General features: G+C 46.3%; 2 protein-coding genes across 2 annotated transcripts in view; both read left to right on the forward strand.

The window, feature by feature from the left end:
- LOC102015709 (histone acetyltransferase p300-like) overlaps window positions 1-10025 on the forward strand; it is a gene marked incomplete in the record, with an annotated part of 27134 nt that overhangs the window by 7431 nt on the left and 9678 nt on the right.
- The window catches only part of LOC102016042 (histone acetyltransferase p300-like), a 10049-nt gene continuing 9678 nt past the window's right edge, over window positions 9655-10025 (forward strand). Inside the window, exon 1 of the mRNA XM_005379341.2 lies at window positions 9655-9764. The gene's annotated coding sequence lies outside the window, so the exon portion shown is untranslated. The remainder of the gene's footprint in view (window positions 9765-10025) is intronic.

Raw genomic sequence — 10025 nt, forward strand, 5'->3', positions numbered from 1 at the left:
GACCCTCGGGGTGCAGCTGCAGGTGCGCTGGGCGGAGACCTCAGGAAGGGCCGCGGTGGCCGCCTGTGCAGACAGAGGGTCGCACCGAGCCCCAAATGGACACAGGGAGAGTTCGCTCCCCTTCCAAGCAGCGCCTCCCAGTTCTGGTGGAGCTGCCTCTGGCTGAAGACAGCCGGGCTGCGGGCTCAGAGCAGCAGGTCCCCTTCCCCCATCCCCGTATTGCAAATCGGAAGGGTGGGCAGAAATATTAAATGGGAGGAAGAACAAAAGCCTCTGCCCAGACCAGAAGTAGTGCTGGGGAGGAGGAGACTCGGATCAGTCGGAGTCATGACTACAGCATGGATTTCAGTGAATTTGTATAATTCTTCCAACCCTTTACTGCTGATTTTGTGTAGTTTCCAACGTTCAAATGAAAAGTTGAGAAGAGAAAAAGGAGCCCGGGTCTGAACTTTGCTGTCTCTGAAACCTGGATCCTGGAAGGGACCGACGGGATCCAGCAGTATTCCAGGCGCTTTGCCGGCAGTTTACAGATTCCTCAGTAAGAGCCTCTCTTGACAAATGAAAAACAAGGGGAGAGAAATACTTGGTCAGGATGACTCAGCCAGTTGGGTGCTGCACTGTAGACGTATAATCCCGGGTACTCAGGAGGCTGAGGCAGGAGGATCACAAGTCTGAGAACAGCCTGGGCTGTTAGGGAGTTAAAGGTTAGCCCTGACTACATACTGAGATCTTGTCAGAAAAAAGGTAAATAAATTAAAATGAAGCCAGGCCTGGTGGTGCAAGCCTGTAATTCCAGCACTCGGGAGGCTGTGGCAGGAGGATCTTTCAAGTTTGAGACCAGCCTGGCCTACAAAGTGAGCTCAAGACCAGTTTGAACTGCATAGGGAGACCCTGTCTCAAAAAGATAATAATAATAATAATAAATTAAATAAAATGAAATGAAGTTCTATAAAGGGTGAATGATAAGTTCAGTGGTATAGCAGTTGGCCTACCATATAAAAGCCCCTGAATTCAATGGCCAGCACTAAAAAAACCAAACCAAAACAAAAAACTGAACAGACTGTGAAACGTAGAACTTTTTAAATTTCCACTTTATTTATCTGGTCCTTTGTCATCTTTTTTTTTTTTTTTTTTTTGGTACTGGTACTCGAACTGTGGACCGTACACTTGCCAGGCAGGTGCTTGTGCTGCTGAGCCATATTCCTGGTCCTTTTGTCCACCTTTTATTGTTTTTCCCTTTTTTTTTCTTGGGTGTTAATCTTTTTTATTATTATTATTTCTACATATTTTGGAACCTCACATAATTTTGATAAATCACTCTTACAAAATTATACAAAAAGTACAAGAATGTCTGGTAAACAGTCTGTATTTTCCAAAAAGATTTTTTGCAACATGCATTTCTTAAGGTAGCATCCTCCTTAGAAGGATTAAGAAAGCCTGGTTTCTTCCATTAATGCCTTTTGTTTTTTTTTGTTTTTGTTGTTGTTGTTGTTTTCCGGTACCGGGAATTGAACTCACGACCTTATGCTTGCCAGGCAGGCGCTGTGCCGCTGAGCTAAATCCCCAGCCCCATTAATGCCTTTTGTCTTTCCTGTCTGATTTTCGATCTCTTTCACTTCTTGAAGACCTTTTGCCTGATCAACCTCTCTCTGATATAGACCTCTTTCTGTCGGAGCGGGAATTCTGATCCTTTTATCCTTTTGCATCACTGCTACTACCACCTTTGGAAGATGTGTGACTTCTTTCTAGTCCTGAAGTATCCCTCCACTTCCGATCCACACTCCTCCAGTGCTTCCTGTCCCTATTACGTCCCCGGCCTCTACTCCGACTTCTACTTTCACTACTACTAGTAGTGCTGCTGCTACTGTCTCTGCTGCTGCTCCCACCTATGCTGGAGCTGCTGCTGGAGCTGCTGCGACTACTACTGCTGCTATTGCTGGAACGGTTTCACCACTGCTACTACTTGAACTGCTACTAGAACTACTCCTGCTACTGCTTTTACTTCTACTCTTGCTTGTGTTATTTCTAGCAGGACCTCTACTTCTGCTCCTAGTTTTGGTTTTGCTTTTACTTTCTGAAAGTATCCTCAAGACTGGCTCTACTCACACCTCCATGAGTTTCACAGATTCTACAGGAACCTCCTTCCGCTCAGGTAGTGAGTTTCCTTGGTCCTGAATGACCTGAGGTGACGGCTGTAAAACAGCTGATGGCAAAGGCTGGGGCTGGAGTACTGGCTGGGGCTGGGGCTGGGGCTGGGATTGGGGTTGTTTCTCCCTTTTTAAAAACATTTTTAAAAAGTAATTTTATTGGGATGTTTTTGGGGGTTTTCTTTGTTTGTTTGTTGTTGTCTTTTTGAGACAGGGTCTCGCTATCCAGTTCAGGCAGGCCTTGAGCTCACTTTGTAGCCCAGGCTGGTCTCGAACTCCCAAGGATCCTCCTGCCTCAGCCTCCTGAGTGCTGGGGTTACAGGCATGCGCCACCATGCCCGGCTATTGGTATATTTTAGATACACATAATGATACCATTCATCATACAGAATTTGTACCTGTACACGATCCATCATGATTCTCCTTTTCCCCCTTTCCTTCACCTCCCTTCACATTCCAGTTTTAAAATAAAAGAATAGACCAAGGGAAAAAGTAGTAAGGAAAAACAAGTAGGAAAACAACAAAATGTTAGATTTAAATTAAAATACAATGATAATTATAGTAAATGTTTTCCACACTCTAAATAAAAGATAGATTTTGGTGGATACAGTGGTGCATGCTCATAATCCCAGCTACTGGGATGGCTGGGGCAGGAGGATTATAAATTCAAGGCCAACCTGTGGCTACAAAAGGGTTAACATTTTCAGCCTCCCCCCAAAAAATTTTTTTTCAGCATCTAAACTTCTTTGGCACCTCCCTTCTTCCCAGCACGTACTTAGCAGTCAAAAAGCACTGTATGCATGAGGAGTGAAAAACAGCGCAAGATAAAAGTGAATATAAAAACCATCCTCTCCTCCCCTGAGATAATGTATCTTTTTCTAAAAGACTAAACCATACAGATTTCCTTAGCTAACTCTAAAGAGGCTTTTTGAGGCCTTAGCAAGAGACCTTGACAATTAGCAACTTTAATGTACAACTCTAGTTACAATTCTGGTGTTCTTGAAGATTAACAAAGAACAGGATGCTCTGAAAATGCATTTCGAAAATATCTACATTTGCCAGCTCTGACCCTTTCCCCGTCCTCATTCCCTTGTAAAAACCCTAATCTCTCATCCTGTCTAAGCGATGCCTTTCCTGCTGTCTCTCTTGACAGGTCGCTCAGAGACCTAAATAAACTACTGGCCCGGCGTAGTGGCCCATGCCTGTAACCCCAACACTTCAGGTAGCTGAGGCAGGAGGATTGCCTTGAGTTTGAGGCCAGCCTGGGCTACACAAGCTAGTTCAAGGCTGGCCTGCACTACAGAGTGAGACCATGTTTTTTTAATAAACCCAAATAAATAAATGAATAAATACTCCTGTCCTTATATTCTTTGTCTATTGATAATTTCTTTAACACCCACACGTGAGCCTTCTGCCCCAGCATTAGGGAGACCCTAACCCTACCCCCAAAACAACAGTTAAATGCTGGGCTGGATCTCAGTGGCAGAATGCATAACTAACATACACAGGGCCATGGCTTCCATCTCTTGTACCACAAAAAAAGCAAATACTGGGGCTATGGACATGGCTCAGAGAGCACCCCCCTGCCATGCGTGAGGCTCTGTGTTTGCTGCTCATCACCACACACACACACACACACATACACACAAGGAATTGGCAGGTAGATGTAGTTTTGGGGGTTTTTTTGGTGTTTTTTTTTTGCTTTTGTTTTTTTGTTTTGTTTTGTTCTTTTGAGACAGGGTCTCGCTATGCACTTCAGGCTGGTCTTGAGCTCACTTTGTAGCCCAGGCGGGCCTCAAACTTGCAAGGATCCTCCTGGCTCAGCCTCCTGAGTGCTGAGACTGTAGGTGTACACCACAACACCCGGCTTAGATTTAGTTTTTAAAAGAAAAATTCCTAGGGGCTGGGGATTCAGCTCAGCAGCACAGCGCCTGCCTAGCAAGTGCAAGGTCATGAGTTCAGTTCCCAGTACCGGGGAAAAAAAACAACAAAAAAAAGAGAAAGTCCTAACTATATGCACTGGATAAGACATGCATTTGAAGTGTAAAGACACAATGCATATTTTTTAAGGAAAAGCAAAAGTATTTATTACACTTGATCTGGTGTAATTACTAACAACTTCTCAAAATGAATCACGACAAGAAAAATGGCTACTTAATTGATTATTGAGTAATAAAAAATCTACAAACACGGTAGAGCTTTTCCATCTTCAGAGGGTGACAATGTGTGTTAAAAAAATCGAAGGAGCAGTATTCATATCAGAAAAAGCAGACCGCAGAACATGTGACATTATCAGGGATAAAGAGAGAACTTCCCCCTGATACAGTTGACAGTTCATAAACATATTACAATCCTGCATGTGACACCAATAGTTCTCACGGCCCAGTAGAAGTGAAAACATTCCTTGAAACACCCACATTACCAAGAAAGATGCATTAAAAATAGAAAACATGGAGAGCCCTAAATCCGTGAATGTAATAGAATTCTTAACTATAATTTTCTCTTTTTTAATTAATTAAGTTTCTTGGTACCTTTCAGATATACATAATGATCACATTCATTGTAGGAAATTTGTACCTGTACAGGATAAAACTTGATTCTGTTTTTGTCCCATTTCCTGCCCTCCCTTCAACCCCTCCTTTCCCCCTTATTTACAAAAGTTTTCTTTCCATTTTTTTCCTAACTATAATTTTCTCACAAAGAAAACTCTAGACCCAGATTATTTCCCTGAAGAATTCTATCAAGCATGAGGAAGAAATAGGATCAATTAGATGTAAGTAATTTAAGGAATTAGATGAAAACTACTTTCTTTTTTTTTTTTTTTCCGGTACTGGGAATCGAACTCACGACGTTGTGATTGCCAGGCAGGCACTGTGCTGCTGAGCTAAATCCCCAGCCCTGAAAACTACTTTCTTTATGTTTTTAAAATCAGCACTATGCAGATACCAAACTTTTTTTTTTTTTTCTGATACCGGGAATGAAACTCATGACCTTGAGCTTTCGAGGCCGGCGCTGTGCCGCTGAGCTAAACCCCCAGCCCCCCAAACTTTTTTAAATAACAAGAAAACCAAAGACTCATAGCTTTCCTGAAGATAGATGCAAACTCCTAAGCACACTATTAACCAATGGAGTCCAGCAGTATATAAGGGACACGGTACCCTGATCAAGTGGGTTTAGCCCCAGAGTTCAGGTGGGCTCAATATTCCAAAATCAGTCATTCTAAGCCACCACCACATTTACACAGGAGACGAACATTAGGAATTCTCGGCAAAGACAACACTCAGGGCCGAAAAGCCCCCAGCACACCAGGTCCTTCCCTGGCAGTGAGCTGGGAGTCGACTTCCCAGCCTGGGACAGAGCCTCCTCCCAGAGCCTGGTGACCTCACCCCGGGGAAGGGGAGGAAGGCAGTGCTCTCTCCCTCAGCTCAAGGGGCGGCGAGCGCCCAGCGCCCTGGGCCTTCCCAGCATGGTGCTGGATGCTGGGTCACAGCACACACCGAGGACAGGAGGCAGGGGTGAAATCCTTGGGAAGGAAGAGGGCCAACTGCTTGGGGTTTGTTGTGTGGTTTTGTGGTGCTGGGGATCGAACCCAGGGCCCAGCACTCGCTGAGCAAGCCAGCGTCCTGGCTGAGCTGCATCCTGAACCCCAACACTCTTTTCACTCTGTGTTATGATTATGTAAATAAAACATCCCAAGGACTCTCTGAAAAACAAAACAAAAAGTTGCTAGAACAACAAGTGAATTAATCAAGGTTACAGGATCAGAGGAAATTTCTATAATCTTGCTATTTTTTTTTTAAATTTTGAGACAAGGTCTCCCTACATTACCCTGGGTGGCCTCAAATCTATGATCCTTCTAGCTCAACCTCTCCAGTAACTGGGATTACAAGTGTGTGTCACCACATCGTTATTTTCTACCAGTTTATTGCTTAGCTTTTCATACCCTTAATAGCCTCAGTTGTAGGGCAAAAATGTTTAATTTGATGACATTCAGTGATACATTAACTTCTAAAAATATATATATATTAATTTTTTTCTTTCATGGAATGTGCTTCAGGTATTATGTACAAGAACTTTCAACCAAGCCCCAAGTCCTAGAGATTTTCTTGTATCTTACCATCTAAAGTTTTTGGGGTTTTTGTTTTTGTCTTTTTGAGACAGGGTTTCACTATGCAGTTCAGGCTGGCCTTGAGCTCACTTTGTAGCCCAGGCTGGCCTTGAACTCGCAATGATCCTCCTGCCTTAGCCTCCCGAATGCTGAGATTATAGGGGTGCACCACCACATCTGGCTGATTTCAAAAGGATTCATTAGCCCAAGTAAACAAAAGGTAATGTAAGTTGTGAGGGAGATTACAAAAAAATTCAGAAAAGAAAGTGAAAAGGTATATGATATGAGATGTGTATGTACCAGTTCCCCAAGATGAATGTTTGTTTTAGATATCAAAATATATACTAACAAAAAATGTTAAATAAAACAATAATCAAAAAACGCAGAAGCAGACATAGTGACAGTCCTGTACAGCCAGCCACAAGGAAGGCTGAGGCAGGATGATCAAGGGAGCCCAGGTGCTCAAGGCTACCTTGTGTAACATAGCAAGACCCTGTTTCAAAAGAACAAAAATAAATTTAAAAACAGCTGAAAGAAAAAAAAGCTCTGGGGCAAGTGCAGATGTTGATTAAATATTTGTGCACTTTGAGCTGGACCCACAATGTGAACAGAGTGAGGGGCCCAGGGAGAAGCCTAAGTTTCCTGGGCTCCTACAGAGCTGGTTTGCTTCCTTTCCTTGAGCTTCAGCCTCCTGGTTTCAAAGAAGGAGAAGAATTCCTAAGGTCTCTGTGAAGATAAACAAAGCCACAGGAAAAGGAAAAACATCTCGCCAAGCCTCCCCCTCTAACACCGCCCCCTCCCGCACATCAGCCCTCAAGAGAAGAGCCGCCTTCTCTCCTCTTTCACAGTCCCCAGGGCTTAAAAAAGTGTCCTCTCTCAGGGTAGTGGCCATGTTGAGGTTGGGGACCGCCATTTGTGCAGACCTCTCTTCGTGTGCCAGTAAATGCATTCCTCCAAGTGGGCATTGATGAGCACGGGCCAGCCAGCCTTATCCACCCAGGAACGACATCACCATGGCAACCGCCATTGTTCCCAAGCACACAATCTCTGGGTTCCTTTAACTGAGACCGTAAAACCCCTACTTATAGACTCCTGTTCCTTCCCATAGCTTGCTAGGAGGTAGACCCGTCTATAGGAAGGACAGAAATTACTACATATAATCTATACCCTCAAAAGAATATCAATTAGAAAACCCAAAGCAGCCAGCTGAAATTTTCAGAAGGTAATCAACCCCACCCAACTACCTCCCAGATTTGACTGCCTAAAGGACTCCTCACAATTGGTCTAGTTCAAGCCAGGAAGAAACATTTTTAAAAATAATAATTAACATTTTGGTGCCATGGTGATGGTGTTGCTAGGAAACAGTCCGTGCTGAAGAGGGGGAGATTCAGGAAAGCCTTGTGTCTTAAACTCAGAGCAACCACTCTGGACTCATTGGTAGAGCATTTGTGTGCCAGAGGGCAGGAAACAAATCCAACTAAAATTCAAGGGGCCACTCTCTCAGGGAAATTTCTAGGAGTCCTGTGCAGAAATGTGAGAGTATCCCAATAAAGTGAAGAATAGTTAGCTGCATCTTCCCCCTCCTATAACCAATAAACAGGCACAAGGCCCAGTGGGCCTATTTGGACTTAGGAGCAACACCTTCCTCACTTGGGTGCGTTACTCTGCCCCCTTTAGCCAGGGAGTCAGAAAGCCCTAGTCGGACAGAAGCCCAGAGCAAGAAAAGGCTGAGCAACAGGTCCAGACTGCTGTGCAGGCTGCCCCGACACTCGGCCGTAGGATCCAGCAGATCCAGTGGTATTTGGGTTGTCAGTGGCGGATGGGGTGCTATTTGGAGCCTCTGTCAGGGCCCCACAGGGGACCCCCACTAGATGCCCCTAGGGTCTGAGAGACCCTCTCAAATGACAACTCTCCATCGGAGAAACAGCTCCTGGCCTGAAGCTGTGCCTTAATGGGAATTGAATGCTTGATCATGGAACTCTCAGTGACCATGAGACCTGAGCTGCCCGTCATGACCTATTCCACTCTCCAAGCCTAGAGGCCAACACACACAGCACCCGTCTATCATCCGGAGGAAGTGGTATACACCTGATGAGGCCGCGTCAGGTCCTCAAGGCTCCATTCAGGTGGGTGAAGAAGTGGCCCAAATGTCCATGGTTCTTTGTCTAGGTAGTCTGCCTTCTGTCCCCCAGGAAGCACCAATGGCTTCTTGAGGTGTGTCCTAGATCAGCTGAGAGAGGAAGACAAGAGCCTGGTTACTTGCGGTCCACATGTTATAGGGGCACCTTCTGCAAGTGGACAGCTGCAGCACTACAGCCCCTCTTTTGGGCATCCCTGTAGGACAGTGGTGAACAGACATTTTCACAGTGCCCAGACGTCAAGCAGTGCACCTGGTCATATATTTTGAGTGGAAGAGATTGACTATGACCTTTAATGGTGATTGTCAATTTAACTGGGTTAACAAACGTAGCATATTACTAAAGTGCACCGTGGGTGTGTCCGTGGGTGTTGCCAGAGATGGGCCGGGAAGATGGCTCAATGGCACAGCACCTGCCTGGCAAGTGCAAGGTCCTGAGTTCGATTCCCGGTACCAAACAACCCTCCCCAAAAACCAGAGATGATGGTGTGTAGGCCAGCAATCTTAAGGGAGAAGCCTCCACCGACGGGGGTGGCACCATCCGATAGGCTTGTAGTCTAGACAGAAAGATGGGGGAACGAGGAGGAAGCTGCCAGCCGCGGGTATGGGACAAGCTGCGTTCTGCTCGAGCGGGTGTGTGTTTTGCTACCACCATCGCCTGACTCTGCAGAACTTCCGGACCTCAGTCTCAGACTGGTGATGCATCCTTGTCTTTCTTCAATACGCTTGGTGAGTTTATTGTGGAATTAACAACGACACCAAAATTGAAAGTGCTTTACAAGGTGCAAAGCACCGCTTACGTGGTTAGTGTTCATCACTCCAGCCGCTTTCACGGTGGAGAAATTTGTGGCCCTCAGGATCAAACCTTGTCTCCAAGTCTTAACAGCTAAATAGAGCCAAGAGTGTTCAGTTATCTCCACCCATCAAATTCTACCGAAATTTCCAAGCCTGGTTCACCTACATATTTCCCCCAGCCTAAGGCAGTGGGCCAAGAGACATCCTGGCTTGGGACCCCAGCTCAGCCATGTAGTTATTACACGCTATGACTGTGACACACACTTTTCCCCTGGCTCCCTCGGCTGCCATTTTAGGAATAAGAACAGTGCAACAGTTGGAATAAAAAATGTCCCCCAAATCTCATGTGTTCAGAGGTTGGGTTTGAAAGGTGACGAGCGGCTGGAGCGCCGATCTCACACTCGCCCACTCGGGTGGAAGGCGGGGCCGTCGCCGGAAGTGGCTCCTGGGGGTGTGGCCTGAAGGGGGCGTGGCCTCTGCCTCTTCCTGCTCGCGCGGCTTCCTGTCTGCCCGGGCTCAGAGCGGCTCCGCTCGCCATATTGTTTGCTTTCCAGTCAGCGGAGCACGAAGCGAAACCGTGAGTCAACATAAACCTCTCCTGCGTTAAGTTGTCCGAATCAGGCGTACCTCGCCACGCCAGGTCCTCAGTCGCAATAGTGGCCCCGGCAGCCCGGTTCCCTGCCACTCCCTCTCCTGTTTGCATCCGAGCCCGGGGGCTTCGAGGAAGGCTCGCTCGCTCGGCGTGACGAGACCAGCAGTCTCCTCCCTCGGCCCCACCCCGTGGCCGGCCGGCCCGGCTCCTCGGCAGCCCCGGGGCGGCGGCGGCGCTGGGGACTCG

This window comes from Chinchilla lanigera, unplaced genomic scaffold, assembly GCF_000276665.1.
Source record: "Chinchilla lanigera isolate Chin_1 unplaced genomic scaffold, ChiLan1.0 scaffold00012, whole genome shotgun sequence".
Lineage (NCBI taxonomy): Eukaryota > Metazoa > Chordata > Mammalia > Rodentia > Chinchillidae > Chinchilla > Chinchilla lanigera.